Consider the following 21120-nt stretch of genomic DNA (forward strand, 5'->3'; position numbering starts at 1 on the left):
GTTGATCACATCCAGTATATTTACTCCTTTAGCAGAAATCACATTGAATTTCATTTTGAGACCATTGACAAATTTTGACATTGACAAAAATGTTTTCTCATTGCCTTTGGATGAACCCCATTATTAGCTGATTCCTGTAACCAGTGTTATTTTGTGTAAAGGACATGATCTGGGTTAATGACATTTAGTTAACCAGTTAATCTGCTTAAATCATTACTACTCAGCTAGAAAGAAAGGGGGGCAGTCCAGTTCCACCCATTAGTCAACAGGAAGCCTTCAAACATTTTTCAGGAAGGTTGCTTAAAATAATAATATTGTTGCAGCGTATGGACTATTAATTTTTTTAAACATGAGGACAAATGGCTGAACATAGGAATGAACATAAAGCTGTGTCAGGGATGGGGGAAGAGGCTCAAACTGGTGTCCATCAGGTGATCACAACTTGTAATTAATGAGGGCTGGGAATGAGTAATAGTTATTTTGGACAATAAAAAAAAAAAGAGACTTGAAAACATCATGCAGTATCTTGTTGATTTTATGGATAAAATTTGTAGTAGAAAAGCAGCTACAAATTTATGGAATTTAATAACTTATGCACTGGGGAACAATGTCCTGTTTGAAATCTCTTGGACTAAAAGTCTCTGCCAGTGTGACTGGACAGGCTGACTATTCAGCAGCTTTATTTGCTTGCAAAGAGACACAGTAGTGTTGTCAGCACATAAACAGAGCAAACCTGACATCCTGGAAGTACAAAGGCTCAGTGAGGACCAGACTTGCTGATAAGAGCAGGATGGGCTGCACTCACCCACTGCTGGGGCTGCCCTGTGCTGTGCACTGGAAGAGGAGGTGGGGAAGGGGAGAGAGCTCCCTCTCCTCATCTCAGGGGTAGCTCTGCACTGCATAGCTCCCAGGGGAACTCATGGACATTGGGCATGGATACCCAAGGGTGGAAAAGCTTCAGGAAGAAGTATAAGAGTGGGGAGATGGGCACCAACACAGACAGGAGATGGTTCAGATGCCCCATCTTCTTCCTTCAACCTGACTCGAATAAAATAATTTAAAATCATCTCCCTGGTGCCGTGGTTTTCAACTTCTTGTGGTGTAGGGAATCCCAGAATGTCCCAGCAGGGGTATGAACTGTGTAAGTTACTGGCAACACTCCTGCTTTTCTTAGCTGCTTTCTCAGAGGCAGTGGGGGCTACAGGTGGTCAGCACAGCTCACCGGAGGCTACGGGAAATGTTTTTTTTTTTGTTTGTTTTTTTTTTTTCCCAGTTCCAACCTTGGCAAGCCTCCAATCTGCCCTTGTGCCAAGAAATGCAGGAGCCAGACCTGCTCTGCAGATTTTACTCTGCTCAAGGACCAGCTGTGGGAAGATGTACCCTTCAGCTGAAGGCAATTTTCCAGCTGCAATGCACAGCTGGCCGAGGTAGTGTTTAGGACACGTAGTTTCTAGGACAGTAGTTGCTCTGTCAGTCCTTGGTGGAATTTGCATGGAGCCTGCAGAGCTCCTCCAAAGCAGGATGCTCTTAGGACAGCTCAGAGGCACATGGAAGTGCAGGTCAGCTGATGTTTCTGAGGAATATGAAGAGACATGTGCCATACATCAGTGCTGACAGGGTTATCCAGCCCTGCCTTTCCTGCTGCCTCACCCTGAGCACAGGCAAACTGGGTTGGGTCCTGCTTACAAAGATCAGCTCACATCTTCAGTGTTTAAAAAACTTAAAAGCTGCCCTGAAATTTACTCTGCTGTGAAGCTTTACTGGCTCATCTCTTTCTTGGTGGCATCTAACTGAGTGAGCTGCACTGGCAAAAAGCCCTGGTGCAGATACAAACTGCTGCCATGTCCCAGTAATTAATATGGTTTGGAGATAAGCTTTCTGGACAGAGGATCAGTCCACCTCGAGTGTGCCACGCTTTGCCAGAAGGATATAACTCCTAGACTCTTATCTGTGCTTTGTGGTCCATGAAGTAACAGTGGATGTTTTGCAGCAGGTCTGTGGAGCCACACACTGAGCAGTGATTGATGGTTTGTGCTGTTCAGTTTGGCTCTTGGTCACTTCTGGGAAATGCTGAGGGGGAATAAAGAGATTGCTGGTGTCCTACCATTACTTTTCCCCCACGCAAGGGATAAGAATTGAAAGGGCTCTTGGAAAAATACATCCTGAGTGTACCCAGCTTGCATATCACATTTTAATTCTTCTTCTAGCATCTTGCCCCTAATGGGTCTTGGGAATTTCTTCATGGCACCAGTCTTATATTTTTACTTTTTCTCTCTTTCTTTCTCTCCTTTTTAATATCTCTCCCCCCCTCCTTTTTTCCCCCTTCCCCTGCACTTTCTTTTACTCATCAAACTTTATATTTTCTTTTTTCTTGTCAGTTGTTCTAACCTGTCTCATCACCAGAGGATATTCTTCCTGCCCACATCACCTCTGAATTTTCAGCTACCACCCCAGCAAAACTGCCTTGTTGGCTAAATCTTGAGTTTTGTCTTTGGATTTCTGGCTCTGAATGCAGTGGCGACCAAATGGCTCACACTGCCAAATCAAATGATCCCTGGCTCTTGAAATAGTGATGTCCAGAACAATGTATTAGTGCTAAAATTTCCACCACGCTTTCAAGCAGGCAAAACAGATGTAAAAATAAATGTTTTTTTCCTGTGAAAAATACCACGAGTTTCTCAGTCTGCCTCTATCAGGGAGAAGTCTGTTCAGAGTATCCACTTGGTGGGTCATATTTATGAGCTGGGATTGCCCTGCTAGATTTGTACGCCTTACTTTTGGCTTTACTCCAGTTTACTCTTACTTACCCTGTTATTATCTTTTCCTGTTCTCTCAGTGGACAGGCCTATGGGAAGCCAATATTGAATTCCTTCCCAGCTACTGGGGTAATGCAGGCTCCTTTATGGGATTGTGAACTCGACTTTATGAGCAGTCTTGGAGTAACAAGACAAATACGAACTCTCCTTGTCATTTACTGACTATATTGATATATTGATTAAACACTGAAACAACCTGGCCTTTAACACTGAGTGCAGTAGGCACTGCAGTAAAATGAGGCTGAATATTTGCACAGTCCTGGCCCTCATTTCTTTCCAGTCTGGCTTGCAGCAGATGATGCAGCAGGCCACATGCTCCCCTCCCTTCACTAGGTGGTTTTAACACTGTGCAGAATGTGTAAAACACTGCTTAAAAAATGACTGCTAGGTCATAATTAGCTGGGTATTGCTTACTAGAGTTTGAATAACTATCTTGAGTCACTTCCAAGGCTTTGTGGCAGGTCTGTGTGTCTGGGGTTCTGCTAATGGACCTCAACACCAAGCTTGACCACCACAGCTGAAGGGCAAGGTGTAGATGTTTTCTGGGATGGACCTGGTGCATGGACCATGAACTGGTCTGAGCTGGGAGCTCTGTTTTTAAATCCATGCTTAGGTTGTGTTCCTGGGGACAATGTGACAATTTTCATTGATGTTCTTGATGCCCAGATTGGCCCAGGTCCACTTGTCAGTGGCAAATCTTTGCCAAGTTCTTCTCCCATTGTGCTTTGTTTGGTAATTTTTTGGGACTGAACTGCACCTGTGGAGGAGCCCTTCAGCCAGACACAAGCAATGTTCACAGCCTGCTCTGACAGAAATGGGACATAAATTGTCTGCTGAACTCTCAGAACATCTTAAGTTTGATTAATGGAGCAAAGCAGCACATAAATCTCTGGTATGACACCAAGTTAGGATGTAATACCTCAGCCACACTGAGCTGTGGCATGGGAGAGTGGATTTGCACATCGGGGGAATTTTTCTGTGCCACTGAAGAAGTGCTTGCAGAACCCAAAGACCCACCAGGCAGAATATATACAACAGCCAAGCAGTGTCTAATGTGACATCAGATGGGAAAATTAATCTATTTATTCTAGTGCCTTGCTGCCAACAATTAAGGTCCAGCTGCTTCAGAGAAAGAAGCCGGGAGCCTGTGAGCAAGCAGGGGTGGTGGCACCTGCCTGGGTGGAAAGACTTTCTCATAGTTTTGGGCAAATTAGTCTGCTTCAAGCCTCCAACTTTCACAAGGGCCATCTTCTGCCCTTGCCAGCAGGAACTGAGTATTAATCTGTGCATTTGTCTGTTCACTATGATTATGTGTACCTGGTTATTTAGCACAGGCTAATCATGAAATGATAAAATGATTGGGATGGAAGGGACCTTGAAGACAGTCTAGTTCCAAGCCCCCTGCCATGGGCAGGGATATCTGGCACTAGACCAGGTTGCTCAATGTCCCATCAGCCTGACCTTGGACACTCCCAGGGATGGCCACCAGTACAAGAACAACTGCAGCTCTTGTTGACCTGCTAGAAATGCCCAAGTCTGTCTCTTTTACAGCTAGGAAAAAAGATAAAACCAGAACATGGGCAAAAGGACAGATCTTGGTCAGCAAGTTCCTTCTAAAGCACTTTTCAGGGTAACTTCTGTGATATGAAGTTACTGATAGTGAATGTGGTCTGTTCTCCAGCAGCTGATGTCCCTGGGGATACTGACTGTATGTATGGTGCTCACTGGGTAACATTTTTCCTTCCTTCCTAAATGCAGTTTTGTGAAATGTCTTTTAATGAACTGGGAATTCCCCTCCACTCTACAGATGTCCTCTGCTCTCTGGAGCTTACCCCAGACAGCACAGGAGTGTTCTGGTAGGAGTTTGTTTGAAGAAGAGTAATTTCAAAAATCTGGTTTGTAAATTGTCTTCTTTTTGTACTGGAAAGCTCCTAAATTAGGGTCTTTGTGACTGGAATTTGAAGATCCATGTCCCAGCTAGGGACTGAAACTCAGAAACACCTCAAAGGCATTTGGACCAAAGATATTTAGAGCTCTCATTCCCTTTTGTTCCCATAATGATCAGGCATCTAAGCAACTGAACTGAAACTACATATCCCATGCTTTCAGAAATAGGAGCTTTGAATATTCCACCAGAAAACAAATTGAATGTGGGCACTGCATTTTTATGGCACCTTCTACATACATCACGTGCATTTCTGAATACTATATCGGGTAATATTTTTCTTCAGAATATCTTTCTTTGGCTAATCCAGGTGGAGAAAATAAAACTCAGGGGTTAGGTATCACACACCACTTTGATTTTGTTTGGGTCAGTGTCTGGGAAACCTAATTTCTGCTGCTGTGGACCAACCTTCAGAAGATGTTGCACTGCTGCAGCTGAAGCTGGGAATGCTCTGGAAACTGCAAATCAAAGCCCTGGGGATGCTACAATCCAACAGCCTCCATAGGAAGACCGTAAAAAACCAAAAAGAGTAAGAAAGACTTTAAGGACAGGCATCCAGGCCAATCCATGACAATCAGCTCAGCCGAGCTCTGTGGCTGGTTGCCACCCTAGCCAGAAGGCTCTCTTGCAATGCTGCCCTTGGAAGTACCCCCTTTTGCTTTGGCTGAAAGGCAATCCTGTAATATTTAGTAGCCAACACAGCCAGGGCAGGTAAGAGCTGGTGTTACAGGACCCTTGGCTCACCCAGGGCCCATGACTCAAGCCTGGGCCTTTCTTCACTTCCATGAATAAGGGTCATCTCCAGGAATTCGAGTGACTTGATGCTCAAGGCATGTTTTCCCACTCCCTCCTTCATGAAAAACAAGATTTGATTATAGCCAAATCAGTGTTCTGCCCCAAACTTACCCTGCAGCTTAGCTACATTTTTCTGAAAAGAAAATCAAAAGCATGTTATTTTATTTTTAATTGGCCTAAATACTGTACTTTATATGTAATTTTTTTCTAAATTATTTCAATTGCTCCTGTAATCATCTACCACCAGTCACACACACACCTCTGAGAGCCAGTGTTTTCCAAATGAAGGGCTCAGAGTAAACCTCACCATCTCCTGTCACCTCATCAATGGATGAGATCTATGTTCTGCTGAGCAAATACTTCTGCCCATCTGATATTTACAATATCTGAAAAACATTTCCAGCCTGCTCCCTGTGGTGGGAGCACAGAGAGGCCTCCAGGGCTGGGATTCAGCTGATTTAACTTTGTGTAGCTCTTGGTCTAATGAGGTGGTGAGGAATTTGTTGCTTTGTCTTAAGGCCACAGACATTTAGTGATTCTAAAGCCAGATAGGATTCATAGCATCATTTATTCTGCTCTAAATAGCTTATCTAGTGCCTTCCTACAAGGCATATTTTCTTGTTCTTGAATCATTCTTGCAGCTGTTTTCCAAAGTTATTGTTAAGCAGTTGCTGTGACCAGACAGTGTGGTCTAGCAATGGTTTCATTAATGATCTAGCCAGAGGTTACATGACTTTCCTATTCCTACCTGTCATCCCCCAATGGCTCATCTAAAGCTCTCATTGGTTGATTATCCTCATTATTTAGAGAGTCTTGCAGAGCTTTATTCCTTTCTTAAGACTAAAGTCCAGTCATTCTTGGCTTCTGCATCTGCAAGCTTTTTTATTACATTCCTTTTCAACTCTGTGGCTGAGTGGAAAATCTGGAGACTGTAACTCAAACACCCACTGAAGGCATCTCACAAAAGGGGAGGGGAGCAGCCACACTCCTGCAATGCTCCCAGAGCATGGAAGTCAATGTTGAAGGTTCTTTGGAAGTCAGCATTACAAGCTTTGGGAAGTTTGAGGTTGCTTATGCGGTGACAAGCTTTTTCAACAGAACATTTCAGGTCAGAGAAAGGATATCTAAACACTTCTCAGTGCTCTCTTCCAGACATTTCTCCACCGCCTCTAGGAACTGCTCTTCACCCTGGGCTCATATCTGTCCCACATAGCAAAGGGCACCACCTCCTCCCTTCCTTGTCCAAACGGGTTTGAAGATTCCAGTGGAATTAATGGGAAAATGCCCAATCCTGCCCCGTGCTGCAGCCTCACTGGGGAAGGAGGCTGGCACCAAATGACAGTTCTTTTGTCCCATTCTGCAGCAACAATAGATTCATGTGGACGGTGCCATCCTAGAGGAGGATTCCCAACTTGTGCTCTGTGGTTTTTATGGAACCTGAGATAAAAAACGGCACAGCTCTTCACAGCTGGGTATTTGCCACTCAGAGATGGCAAACAGAGGAGATGTACCAGTCCACCAATCATTTTAAATCAAGCAGCTCAAATGAAATGTTCTAAATCTTTCAAAACACATTGAGAAGTCAGACTTCAGTGCTGGCCAGCATACAGACATGGAACACAAAAGCAGTGGAGGTTGATTAGGAAAATGAAACAGAATGAATTTGGTCCAGAAATGGATGAAAGAGAATGGAAATTCCCAAAGCTTTCAGAACAAGCATAACACTACATCCTGAGCCAGCTTCTTCTAAACATTACTTATTTATAGACATCATGAATGAAGTTGATTTATCTGAATCATCGACTTCATTGTTTGCAAAATCAGCACTGGAGGATTTCCCCTGTATCTCCATGAATTATTTCAGTGCTAATCAATCCTTGAACAAATTCAGCTCCACTGATAGCAGGAGCCTTGGGGTCTCTGTTTGCAAGTAAACCGTGCCCAGTTTCTCCAGTTAAACAGTACGGAGGGAGCTCTTGGGATCTCAAGGTTGTGCAAAGCCATGCTGGATGGAAAAGACAAACATGATTACAGTGCTTGGGGAATTGAGGAGCGATTGGCATTGTGTCCAAGGGAGTGTTTTGTTAGATTCCGTTCTGTCTTAAATGGAGGGCTAAGCACTGCTGCAGGCTGGGAGGCGCTTCCTGAGCATTTCAGCTCCCTGTGCCCCATCAGCTGTCCTCATGGAAGGCAGTTCTGCTCCTGAGTCAGAAACTAATAATAACTGCCCAGATAAATGTAGTGAATTTGCAGGCAAATAGGCTCTGATGTGTGAATTTCAATGGTAATCTAATCAAAGGTCTTTCTGCACTTTACTGAAAGTTACAGAATTAAATCCAACCAAATGCAAGACAGTTACAACAGCAGCATGGATCAATATAACTAGACAACCTGACCATGTTCTGAAAAAAAACGCGATTGTTCCTAAACAATGAGGAATTCTGGATATTATCTTAATCCTGATGGATTTTTCTGTGACTTTTTTCTGAGACCGTGTAATTGTCTGTGACATGGAGCTGAATGAAGGAACAAAATTTTGGCTATGACTGTAGTGTAAACCTATTGCAAAAGAAAAAAAAAATGTATCACTTATATTTTTAAATATTTTTAGCACTACTAAATACTTTTGAAGTTTCCATCATTCTAGCACAATATTTAGGAAAATCTTCGTTGGAGCTGAGTTTATAACTCAAGTCAATAGAAAACACAGTAAAGCTCTGAGATTATTAAAGTGTAACTGATAATTTGAGTATCTTTATTAGTATTTTAGCTAGTTAGGCTGACCTGACCTGTAAAAGACCAGATACTACAGCATTTTCAGTTTCTTTTAATACAAATAAAGTCTGTCAGGATTTTTTAATAAAACCTTGAAACCTAACAGTGACTAATGCATTTGGAGTCTCCTAACAGTGATGCTGAGATCATGGTAAGCAGAGAAAGGAGTGTGAATTTTCCACCAAGAACAAGAAGTGGGAATAAAGGGAGAAAAATAGAGGAATAAATAGAGTTTTTGATAATTTTCCTGTCTCTTTTCTACCGTTCATGTGAGGCAAAAGTCATTTCCCAAACTCAGCTGAGTGCTGGGGAAAACGATATCCCCAAAGTTATGTCAGGCATCTGGTTATCAAGGGAACATGAGACTTGGTAAATAGCACCAGAATAAATGGGAGATTAGAGGCAAAACGAACAAATTGCAGTGAAATGTATCCAGGCATACACAGGATGTTCCCCAGGGCATGGGAGGACAAGTTTCCCTGTGTGCCTGGGGGGAATTAAGGCAGCTCATCTCCACACTTTTTGCCCTGTTCAAAGGTCAGAATTGGGGGGTATTTTTCCCTGGAAAGGAGAGGAATGCATCCGGGAGAGGCAGTGCTGCCTAACAGTGCTGGCTCTTTGCTCTAGGTGTCCTTCTAAAACCTGTGGTGATGTGTTTCGTTGGGGGTTAGATGGCAGCGGGAGCAGAGAGTGCTGATGGAAGGGCACAGAAAGTCAGCTCTGCAGTGGCTGAGTTGTCCCCACTGTGGGCTGGACCTTCCAGTGATGGAGTGACTCTGTCCTGGTGACTTACACTGGCAGAAGGCCCTACCAATACTGGAAGAGCACTATGGCACATCCTATCTCCACCAGGTGTGATTCAGGGGGAAAATGGCTTTTCTGCTTATTAGCATCTTCAACATTTTTGTTACAATTTTGTACAGATACCAAAGCTAGAAAGGATGAAAAAAATTGCCTGACATACAAGATGGGGACAAAAGTGTGTTTGGTATAGGAACCTGATACTAGGGGAAATATGATTTATAATAAAATATAGGAATATAAACCAGGAAGCAGCCACAGCATGACTACTGTCTGTGCAAAGAGCCTGGCACTCCTCTTCCTCACCCTGGGTGCCAGGTAAGCTGGGCAGGCCTGTCCTGAGCTGGCTGTGGTACCTGGTACCTAAAGCCCAGATGTGTCTAGTGCCAGGCTGAGGTGTTCTGGGTGCTGTATTTGGGCACAGACCTGCAGGACACGTGTGTGTGTGTGTGTGTGTGTGTGTGTGTGTGTGTGTGTGTGTGTGTTTGTGTGTGTGTGTGTTTGTGTGTGTGTGTGTTTGTGTGTGTGTGTGTGTTTGTGTCCCAGGCATTGCCAGGAGCATTCCAGTGAGATCTCTGCAGTCAGAGCCACTCCCTGGCTCAGTGAGTACAGAGATGCCTCGGGCATCATTCCAGAGTTAGGGCAGCAGTAACTTAAAATAGCATCTGATTACTCTGGGCAGTGTGACTTAAAATATCATCTGATCCTCTGAGCTGTGAACTGATGGGGCAGGGGCACGTTTGGCACACTGAACTGAATCCAGAAGGCTCCAGTGTAATGCTGAGGTCAGTGTGAGAGCTCAGGAGCATCAGGTTTGCCCAAACTCCAGTGCTTCTGTAGCTGACATTTTACATGCCATCAGTCCTGTTTTGGGCAGAGGGAAGATTAAATGGTATTTTTGTAATCCCTTCCTAACACCAGCCTCTCTGACACTCTGTCTGCATCTTAAGTCTGTCCTTAATGCTGGCTTTTCCCATGCACTTTTCCCCATGACGTGCTGCTTGAGAGGCTTGAAAACAAAAGACCTGCTCCTGAACCTAAGGAGGACCAGGACAGAAACTCTGCTTTGCATTTCCCAGAAAATGAATCAGGACCATTTTCCTTCAAACCAGGACCAAAACTCAGCTGTTATTTGCTCTGCAGCTTGCAGAGATTAGCCAAACATTTGGGCAGCAGCTCTAAGCCTGTATGACTTGAGAAGCTGAAATGTTAAACACTGCAAACAAAAGTCTTGGAAATATTTAAACATTCTGATAAGAAAAGCTGAAGTTAGGAATTATTATTTTTCTCTTGGCTACCACAAAGGTTTTAAATGTTGCTAAAGTTTTCTCTATGCCCTGCTGAGGATCTTTCCACTTTCCTGTCCACTGTGGCAGCCTCTGCAGACAATGAAGTGATTGTAATGTTGGAAAAGCAACAGATGGAGATGGATGAAATGGTCTTAACCCTCAGTGTGGTGTTTTGTGTCTGTGAAAGGGAGAGGTGAGAGCAAACCTGAGTTCTGGATGCCTTTATCCTTCATTTCAGTATGGTTGCACTCACCTGAAGCAGAGTGTGATATCCCATGATCTCAGGAGGGTAATTTCTAGGGATGGTTTGGTGGCCCTCTCAGCACACAACTGGGTCTTGCAGGCTCCTCTTAGGAGAGCAAGAGGCTGCAGGTTGGCTGAAGCCCAGGGTGTACAGAGGAGGTGCTGAAGTGCCTGTGTGAGCTGAGGCCAGAGGATTTTTCATTTGAACTGAAAAAATAAATCCAAATTCCTCTGTAGATTTGGAGAGGAATTTTCAGCTATAAAATGCGATTTCTACAGAATCCAAAGTTTCCATGGGAAGCTATAGCTTTCAACAGAGGAGTTCAGATGTTTCCATTGGGAGAAATGAGGTGAAATGGTGTGAACCAACTGACCCTGAACTGTTCCCTCTGTTGGAAAGACCTGAGCCAGTTTAAGCAAAGCTGTTTCCCTGACAGTGGCAGTGACTCCTGCACCTGAGGCAGCGACCCTCGATGGGAGCACAGCCCTGGGGTGCCAGGGAGGTACCAGAACTGCAGCCTGGACTGAGAGCAAACACAGATAACCAGATCTGGTCCTCCAGCTGCCATGGAGTGCTTTACACAAAGGTGAAAATGAGGTTTAGCATAGATTTTTCAGGCTGTTGGAAATGCATTAAGCTGCTGGCATGGATAAGCACAACCCCCACATTGATTTAAAAGTTTTAAAGTGAAAAGGTTGAGTTTTTTTCACCAGATCCATTTATTTAGTCACTTTTTTTTTTTCAGTTTGCGGGAAGTTTGTTCTTATGAAAATGTTATCATTTTAAACCTTTCATCCACATGTACAATGAAAATGAATTCTGAAATTTGTAGCTTTTCCAAGTGACAGGAATTAGTGATGGGTTTCTGCTCTAACCAAAGCTCTTTAAACTTGTAACTCTCATGTTAGGATTAAATAATTTAACTGTTCTCTTAATCATTTCATGCTTGAATACAATTTCTGAATCAAATGTTCTAATTCAGTGGCATTTCCATGAATTTCTTGTACTGCCTGTTAGCTATAACTCCATTTAGAGTGTATTTACTCTCAAAAAGATTTATTAGTTTTAATTCACCTTCTCTGCTGCCTTGTGAACATCAGAGGCAGCTCTGCTGAGCTCAGAGGAGTTACTTTTGGTTGAGAGAAACATCAATCATGCAGCTGAAAATCAAGTGAACTAATTTTGAAACAAGCAGTGTATATTTTAATGTAAATTACTGTTAAAATGTTATGCATGCAGTGGCCACAAGGTGAAGAGAGTAGAAATTTATGAGGAAATTATTATTTTTATAGCGTTTAATTTTTTGCCTTAGGTGAGAAAAGAACACAGTCAGAAGAATAAAGGATAGCAGCAAATAGCTCAATTAAAAATCAAAATATTAGCCTATATGAAATTTGGCATCTCTCCAAATCATTCTTTTACCTGGCATAAATAATATTTATTTTATACCTAGCTTTATTTAAAGCTGTATTTGCTTAAGGACTGACTGAAATACACAGCTCTCAAGCATTCTGAGAGAGTCTTAAACATCATGCCTGGTAATTTTTCTATTTCCCACTGCTCTCCTGAGAGCCCAACGGTTCATCCCCTCTTGGTTTTTTTTTTTGCAGCTTTAATCTATATTACAAAACATTGACACACTTCTTCAGCTACATGAAAGTGCCACTAATGGGGATCCCATCTGACTTTAGGGGAAAGGGACTTTGAAGAAAAATCACAGAAAACTGCAAATAAAGGAGAAATGAATCAAGGTAGAAAATCCGCAGCTACTTCCTGCAATTGATTACCAAGTATGATGTGACTTTTGCCTTTGATTTGAGCTGCTGCTTAGCACAGTGAATGGATTTCAAGCAGTGTATTTTACACAATGAGATACATGAAAAGTCTTGTTTTGAAGAGTGCCATTGTTCTCTGTTTCTATTTTTGTAATGGCAACACCTCAGATTTTGACTCCATTGTACTAGGCTGGTGCAAGCAGGCTGAGAGAGGCCCTGCAGGGCAAACACACCAACAATGAAGGTGGAGAAAGGAAATTTCCTGTTTCAGGGCGAGGGAAACAAGGTGCACAGAGGGGATGTGGCTGTTCAGGGCTGGGGAACAAAACCCTGATCCTCAGTCTGTGGCTGCATCTCAGCAGAGATTGAGTTTGGCCACCCTTGCAGGCAGCACAACCAGCTGAGTGATCACAGCATCACAGAACTGATGGTGCTGGAAAAGCCCTCTGGGATCAGTGAGTCCAACCATGGCCGTGGTGTTAGCCACACCATGGCACTGAATGCCCCATCCAGCCTATCCTTACACATCTCCAGGGATAGAGAGCCCAACTCCTCTCTGGACAGCCCATTCCAGTGTCTGATCACCCTTTCTGTGACAAAATTCCTCCTGATGTCCAACCTAAACCTCCCCTGGCACAGTTTGAATCCTTGCCCTCTTGTCCTGGCTACCCGGGAGAAGAACCCGACCCTCATTTGGCTACAGCCTCCTGTCAGGGAGTTGCAAAGCAATAAAATCTGCCCTGAGCCTCCTCTTCTCCTTGCTAAACACCCCCAAATCCCTCAGCTGCTCCCCACAGGACTCGTGCTCTAGACCCTTCACCAGCTCCACTGCCCTTCTTTGAACCTGCTCCAACACCTCAATGTCCTTCCCAAACAGAGGGGCCCAAAATTGGACACAAGACTGGAGGTGTGACCTCAGAGCCTGGCTGCTGTGTCCTGCTCACCCCTGCAGGATGCTCCCAGGTCACAGAATCATTAGGGTTGGAAAAGATCCCCAAGATCATCCATCCCACGATTTCACCCATGCCATCACACACTATGTCAGGATCCAGCTCTACTCGTTTTTTGAACCCTTTGCTCTGGCAGGTGCGTGGAACAGGAGAGAACAGAGGACATTGTCCATGTGTGCTTTTGGAAAGTTAAAATCCCTGCAGTTTTTTATTTGAGCTGATTTCCCTGACAACACGATTAGAGTGGCAAAGGATCTCTGCTGCTGGAAATTGATGTTGAGCATCAGCAAGGCACACGTTCCTCTCATCCACAGCTTCCTGGCAGGGCTTGTTTCTCTGTAGTCACTGGGATGTTGCTGAGTTTTTAGGCCTTCTGCAATTTTCTATTGATTTTTAATGAAACAATGCTGATGCTTGTATAAAAATGTACCTCAGGGTCTCGTGCTGTTTTTGTCCAGAGCTGAACTCATCCGATAATAACATTTTTTTTGCCCTGTTCCTGCCTTGTCAGAGGAATGTGTCTGACAGGTGCACGGAAATCAATTCAGTAAGTACATCCTCAAAGAAATCAGGCTGCCAGATTGAGTAAAACAGATATTAACTCAGACACCTCTGAGCTCACTTTCATTGTGCAGAGAAAAGCCAAGTTTTTTCTTTTCTTTTTCTTGTTTAAAGTGTTTTGAGCATTTTTGTGCATTCTTATAGCAAGAATTTTAGAAAATACTGAGAAACTCTCTACTGTCTGCTTTGGTTTCCCAAAACTGGAGTGAACAAACTAGTCTGAAGCATTTTAAACCAAGCCCAGATGAGTTTTTGGATGGCCTATCACTGGAATTATTCAAGGTCAGGCTGGACTTGGCTTTGAGCAACTTAGTCTACTGGAAATTGTCTCTGCCTGTGGTACGGGGGTCAGAACTAGATGATCTTTAAGGTAATTTCCAACGCAAATAATTCTATGATTCTTGGGTGGGTTTAGCAATTTTGTATCACACTCTCAATCATGCCAGTGGTGTGAGTGAGCTCTGGTGTGGAGAACAGATTTAGAAAGGCTGCAGAGGTGGAAATTCGGATTTGCATGAGCTATAGTGGGGCCAGGGCTCCCATGTAGCAACCCCAGGTTGAATTTTGAAGATCTTTGTTGCTGCCACAGTCTGGAATTATTAAGGATATCCCTTTGACTGCTTTCTAACCCATCCATATAAGGAGAGCTGCCACCGAGCTGCATTGGGAGAGAAATTCAAGGAGGAGGATGTTGCTGGTTTTAAACCCTCTCTGACACTGCCTGCATGATTTGGAGGCAGCACCCTGGACATCTGGGATGTGTAAATCTGTCTGCCATGCTGCCAGCTAATGCTCTGATGCACTGGGAACTCTGCTCTGCAGTCACTGACCACACTGTGTGCTCAGCCACAGCTTGGGGCCAAAAAAAGTGGAAGGAAAGGCAAAGCCAATGTGGACCAAAGAGCTGTGCCCTAAAGCCTGAAGGCACAGCTAAAGTACAACAAAAGGAATAACTTTTGTATAAATTTCTGATATTTCTAGTGCTCTGAGCAAAATATATTTTCCATTTTCCTTCTGTTTGTGTTTTTCTGTTCTCGTTCCACCCAACATTTCTCAGAGGGAGGCAGGGCATAAGTGAAATGCAGAAGGCAGAATGAACTCAGTTGCTTTCACCTAGTGTACTTTGTCTGTGTCTTTTCCTTTGATCCCAGGGTTATCTAGGGCTCCTACACCAAATAAGAAACAGGACAAAATCTGTGTATAAAAGGTTTGGCTGTAGATGTTACACAACCTGGCAGGGAGCAGAGGCAAAGGAAGGGCTGAGCAATCTCGACCACGTGGAACTGGGAGCAGGAGGATGAGAAAAGTGCTCCTTGGGGTGGTGTGTTTATTCCAGTCTCAGCCTCACAGCCCCAGCACTCCCTGCACTGCTCTCCCTCTTCCAGCTCTCAGGGCAGCTCCCCCCCAGGGCTCCCCATCAGCCAGAGCCCCTCTGCAGGTCAGGGAAACTGCCCTGCTGCACCTGAACTGATCCAGCCCTGACAGACTACATTTTACATGTCCTTCTGAGAGGCCATGATGCACTGGAGACCCCAGAGGATCCTTTCCTGGCAGTGGGCTCTGTGTGCATGCACAGCATTTGCTTTGTGTGGTGTGCCCCTCAGCCAAGTGACATTTTCCACAGATGCTGGCTGGGATCAGCCTGCACCTGCACATGTGTGTTTAACCAGGCTATGATTAGCCCATTTGTCTGAACAACTGTGGTTTCAGCTCTTTTTTCTTCCCTCCCAATACTCATATCTCCCCTTTCGAACAATTTGAAGTGCTGCATGCAGCAAACCTGTGCTGCAAATAGACACACTGCAATTACTGTCCTTTGTTACTACACAAAGTGAACTTGCTGCTCCTTTATTTCTCCTCTGCCAAACAGCCACTTTATTGTTTATTTTCAAAGCCTTTAGCATCATAGCTGAAACGTAAGCTGCAATATCTGTGGGCTGTACCTGTATTATGAAATAAGACTGAAAATATTCATGGAGAGCTTTCTCTGGTTAAACACGCATACTTTCATATCAGATTGACAGGGCTGTATTTCACAGAATCACAGATTAATTAAGGTTGGATCATAAGATCGTTGAGCCCAGACATTAAATACATCTCTTCCATGTTGCCACTAAGCCATGTCCCCAAGTGCCACAACCACATATCTTTTGAACACTTCTAAGGAAGGTGATTCCACCTGCTGCCTGGGCAGCCTGTTCCAGTGCCTGACCACCATTTCAGTTTGCTATAGTTCTTAAAGCGATGCTAGAGGAAATGGAAAGCTCTCTCAGTGGATATAAATACGGCAACATTGCAAGGCTTCCTGGTCCTCTTAGAGAGCGACCATTTGGACAAAAAAAAAAAAAAAAAAAAAAGGAAAAAAAATGTTGGGAGTGACTTCCTGGCTTGTTTCATCCTTGGAGACAACTTAGATTGGAGCCAGTGGTAGCCATGTAAAGTAGTTGATTTAGTGACTGTTGAAATATGTAAGGATTAGGGATCCTTTGTAAATCAGAACCAGGATTTGTAGGAGGATGGAAAAGAGAGAGCACAGGCATGACTGCAGCCTTCTCTCACTGCAGGATTTCTCCCTGCCCCTTGGTGTAACTGCACCACACGCCATCAGTTTAAAACCAGCACAAGAATTGTGAATCAGAATCTGTGGTGGAAATCCCTCTGCCCAAATTTAGTGGAGCCACAGCTCTGTGACAGAGGGATGTGATGCAGAAGCCTGGCATGGGAGCAGGATGGATGGAGCCTCTCTGTCTGAGGTGCACAGCACTATTTTTGGCAATTTAACTGCACGGTTAGTGATGAGTCTGGTCTGATGTGAGCTGGCAGGCTTCACTGCTGAGCTTCAGATGGCAAGCACTGCAGCTTGGTGCATATTCCTGAGTAGTTTCCCTTTCATATTGCCATACTTCTGTCTTTTCTGGCTGTTTTGCAATATGTCTCTAGTCCACGTGGATGGAGATGCCTGCAAGACAGTGCTGCCTGTGCCACCAGGAAGGAACAGCAGCTCGCCCTAGATACTGAAATGTCAGCACACCCTTGCCATCCTAAAGATTTATGCAGCAATTCTGCCTGGAGAGGAGGAGCCTGCTGCTCCCCTGTGTGTCTGGACAGGCTGGTTAGATATTCTGGTCCTGGTTTGACACACTCTATTTCTAAGAAGCTCACACCTTGGTGCCTTTCCCCCTGACTAATGGAAAAAGGCAACCCACCTCTAATCTGGTTATTAGAAGATCATCCAGCTCCACAGGTCAATGAAGAGTCAAAAGCATCATTTAATTCTTGAACTTTGCTGCTGGCCCCTGGCTGTGACTGGTGCTTGCTGTGAATCCAAAGCAGCTGCACAGAGAAGAGACACGATGCATCTGTGCAAAGGCAGCCCAGGGCCAGAGGCCAATTGTTCCCTGAGTCGGTGGCATTTTTTTCTTCCTGGAATTTTGTTGCATTGTGAACTGCAGATCGTCTTTCTCTCGACCAGGGAAAGAGGCTGACCCTGATCCCACTTTGCTCAAAAGGACTGATCTTACAGTGTGGGTACAGAGGAGGAGTGGGACACACTTCTGCTGGGTTTCTTCACATTCAGTACATTGCCAGGAAAGGCCTGATAAATCCCTTCTGAGGATGTTCCTCTCAGATGCTGGTGTCTGATTTTCCCCTCTCTGCACAAGGTCATCACTGGTGTTAATCCTGCTTTGGTGGTTCACACTGCCCTGTCCTGCAGCCTTCCCCACTGGGGGAGAGACTTCCTGCCTCTGAGTCAGTCTGGCAGCTGGAGCAGAGCGAGCAGATGGAAAAAGGGATGGGCTCTGCTCATGCATTGCATCCTCCCTCTGCACCCTGACATAGAGCATTGCATCCTCCCTGCTCACACCAGCATGGAGTGAGGCTCTGCCCTCTCTGCCATGCCGTACTCAGAAACCAGGACTTTCCAACCACTGCTGGCTTGCAGCACCAAGACTTGTGTTTAGGGAACAGCAGGCTAATTTCCAGCACGACGATCTGTAGGACTCATATTACAGTGCTTAGGAAATACCCATAAAATATCAGCTCATTAGACACACTCAGTGGAAATTAGACACACTCGGCACTGGAGGTGCATCAACAATGAGTCAGAGTTGCTGTTTGTCACTGCAGCTCATGGCTGAAGTGCTCTGAGTAACAGCAGAGCTCCCTGTGTATTGTATGGCACAGAGAGGTAGCCAGGGAGATGCTAAATGTGCTTCTGGCTTGCTCTAACGTGGTCCACTTCAAACAATTTATCTTCTGAAGTCACAGAATCATGGAATCATACAGTCACAAAATTATTTGGGTTGAAGGGACTTAAGGATCACCCCCTGGACCAACAAGGTGCCCAGAGCATCAAAACTAACCCAGCAATGAATGCCAAAAAAGAGTATTTCTATGAGTCTTATGTTGGCTTTTTATAATACGTTCATTTTAAAGAATGGCCATTTCCTAAGAAATTTCCTTTTCAATTAAAGTCTGTAAAAGCAAATGTTGTCTATGAAAGGTGGAACTGATTACTTTTCTCTAAAGACAGATTAAATGGGAGCTGTAGGTGTTTCTTTGGAAAATATTGAATTGAATGAATGAAATTACAGGGAGGGAGAAAAAGGAAGCCTGGTTTTAATCAGTTCTGCTGAGAACTGTGGCTAGTGCAATATAGCTCAGAGAAGATACAGATGCCCCATACCTGGAAGTGTTCAAGGCCAGGCTGGAATGGGTTCTAAGAAACCTGATCCAGAGGAAAATGGCACTGGCACAGGCAAGGAGGTTGGAACGAGATGATCTTAAAGGTTCCTTTCCACCCAAACCATTCCACTGTTCTATGATATCTTTTATCAACACCTCAGTAGGAAGGAAGAAAACATTTTGGACCTGGATGGAAAATGTATGACTTTTTCCTCCTCTGGTATCACAGGCTGTGAGTGCTGCCTACATTCACCTCACTGTGCATGTAAACATTAAAACTATTCCTAGGAAGGTTACTTCGCTTGTGGACTTGCAAACAAGTGACAGTTGTGCTGAGAGCAGAGTTAAAAGACAGGGAAATGCATCTGACAGGCACGTGCTTTCCTTGCAGAAGGCTGAGGAGATGTGATAGCATTCATCTGAGTAGGAAATGGCGCTTGTGTCTCTGGACTTGCGTGGTTACGCTACAGACTTTACAGTTGCGTGACAGCTTCTGTTGATCTTGTGTGTGAAAAGATCTTTTGTCCCTTCAAATGCCACTTGTTGCCAGATTGAGGAAGAGCTTGGAAGCCAATGTTGACATCTAATGCAACAGAATTAAAAAAAAATTCTGGTGGCGTTCCACTGATAAACACTTTGGCCGTGATCTTGTGGTTGGGTGTGTGGGGGCAGATGTGTCCCTTCCTGCAGACCCTCTCTGACTGCTGGGAGAGGACACATATTTTTAAGTCAGCTATTTGCCTTGAGCTTTTTGCTGGACAGGGTTTTAGCAAGGAGTTTCTAGAGGTAGATGATTGCCAGAAGAGCACAAAGCCACCAATTCTCCCTGGGAACTGTATATCAGAAATGAAGTGCAGGCTCTTTTGAAGCTCTAAAGTTGCTTTATTATTTTAGAAATTGTCTAAATTTTTCTAATTTTTCTTTTCCCTCCTCCAAATATTTACATTTTCCTATCCTGTTAAGTCCTGCCTTATTACCAGTTATGAGGGCCTAAATTTTGCCCTCAGCTGTTCGTTCAAAACTCTCATCTTCAACCAATTAGATAGCAGCCAGGTAAAGGATTAGATTAGCCTTGCATGGGAGCACACAGAGACCCATGGGGCTTGCATGGGCATGTTGCATTACACAGTGAGATTCCTGGAGTATAAAAAAAATCATTAAATTGTCCAAAGGCAAAATTATGTTTTAAGTGAACCTTGATTTTTTACTCAGATCTTTTTGATGAAAAACCAGCAGACATTAAGGTCATAGTTAACACTTAGTTTCAGCTACTAGGACCTGGGTTTTGTGTGTGCACCCAAGTTTTTTCTGTAGCAGAAATGAGAGCTGAGAGAACAGAGCTCCTGTAAAATTTGTGACAGTTAATTTTAAGTGAAACTACTTCTGTCTTTCTGTCTTTCTGCTGCTAGAAGCTGCCCCAGAAGTTTGTCCTGCCAAGACTGCTGTTTGTTTGTCTGTCAGTGACACAGTCTCAAATTTGTCTGGAGAGCACATAGGAGCAGAGCTCTCTAGAGACGTCTGTTCCTAAAAGATGTCTTCCCTCCCAGGCTTCCCAAGGTCAAGCTTCACCATGAGACTTGAAAACCTTACATGACAGCAAATAGTGGGACAATCTGCTAAGTACACTCCGAGCATGAGTAAGTTGTCTTTATTTTTTTTTCCCCCTATCGCTGTATAGGCTTAAAAATGTAGAGGAACTCCATTGACTGTGCTACCAAACTTGATGCTCTTCAGCCTGCTCTTCTGCTGTTGTAGTGACTTTTGTGCAGATGCCCAGAGCCCCCAGCCTATCGCTTTGGTTATGTTTTCTGTTCTTTGGTGTTTCAGCATTTCTGATGTTCCTGATGGGTAGAATCCCAGTGAGTCAATGGAAAGATTCTGTTGATAGTATTGAAAGCTGGAACTGGCTTTTAAGGTTTTCTTCCTAATGTGACCTTGACGCTGACTGCAATTCACAGCATATGCAAGTAGAAGGGTAATAATGGCCTAGGTTAACTGTCACCCTTAAAAGTGAAATCACTATGAAAAGTGGATACTTGTGTTCACCCTTCTGTACTCTTTTATGCTCTGGTCTTAGAGATCCTTCTTTAGGATAGTAATGATCATTTACACAGAAGGTTTAAGAGCTGTCACTTGGAATATGATAAAATAAAAATAGATCATGAGCCACGTCAGATGATTTAATCTGGTGTTCAAGACCAGCCAAACCGGAAGAAAATGGTAATTTGGAGTTCTGCCCCATTAATAAATAACAGGAGCTTTACACCTGATATGATGCCCCTTCTGTGGCTGTATGGAAATCAGCTCTCAAGCAGCACTTGGCGGGTACGATCCAAAACCAAATGGCAGCTGAAGTTTAGGGCACTGGTTTGAACTCTCAGATCATCCAGGAGAGCTTGCCTTTGCTCTGAAGGCAAGCTCACAGGCTGCATGCAATGATGAATAAGGATGATTGCAGCTGAGCTTGTTGGCTGAGACACCAT

At 44.1% G+C, this 21120-nt stretch overlaps 1 protein-coding gene across 3 annotated transcripts in view; it reads right to left on the reverse strand.

Moving 5' to 3' along the window:
- The window catches only part of RHOJ (ras homolog family member J), a 52902-nt gene that overhangs the window by 8894 nt on the left and 22888 nt on the right, over positions 1 to 21120 (reverse strand). The window lies entirely within an intron of this gene.

The sequence above is a fragment of the Cinclus cinclus genome, chromosome 6 (genome assembly GCF_963662255.1).
Source record: "Cinclus cinclus chromosome 6, bCinCin1.1, whole genome shotgun sequence".
Lineage (NCBI taxonomy): Eukaryota > Metazoa > Chordata > Aves > Passeriformes > Cinclidae > Cinclus > Cinclus cinclus.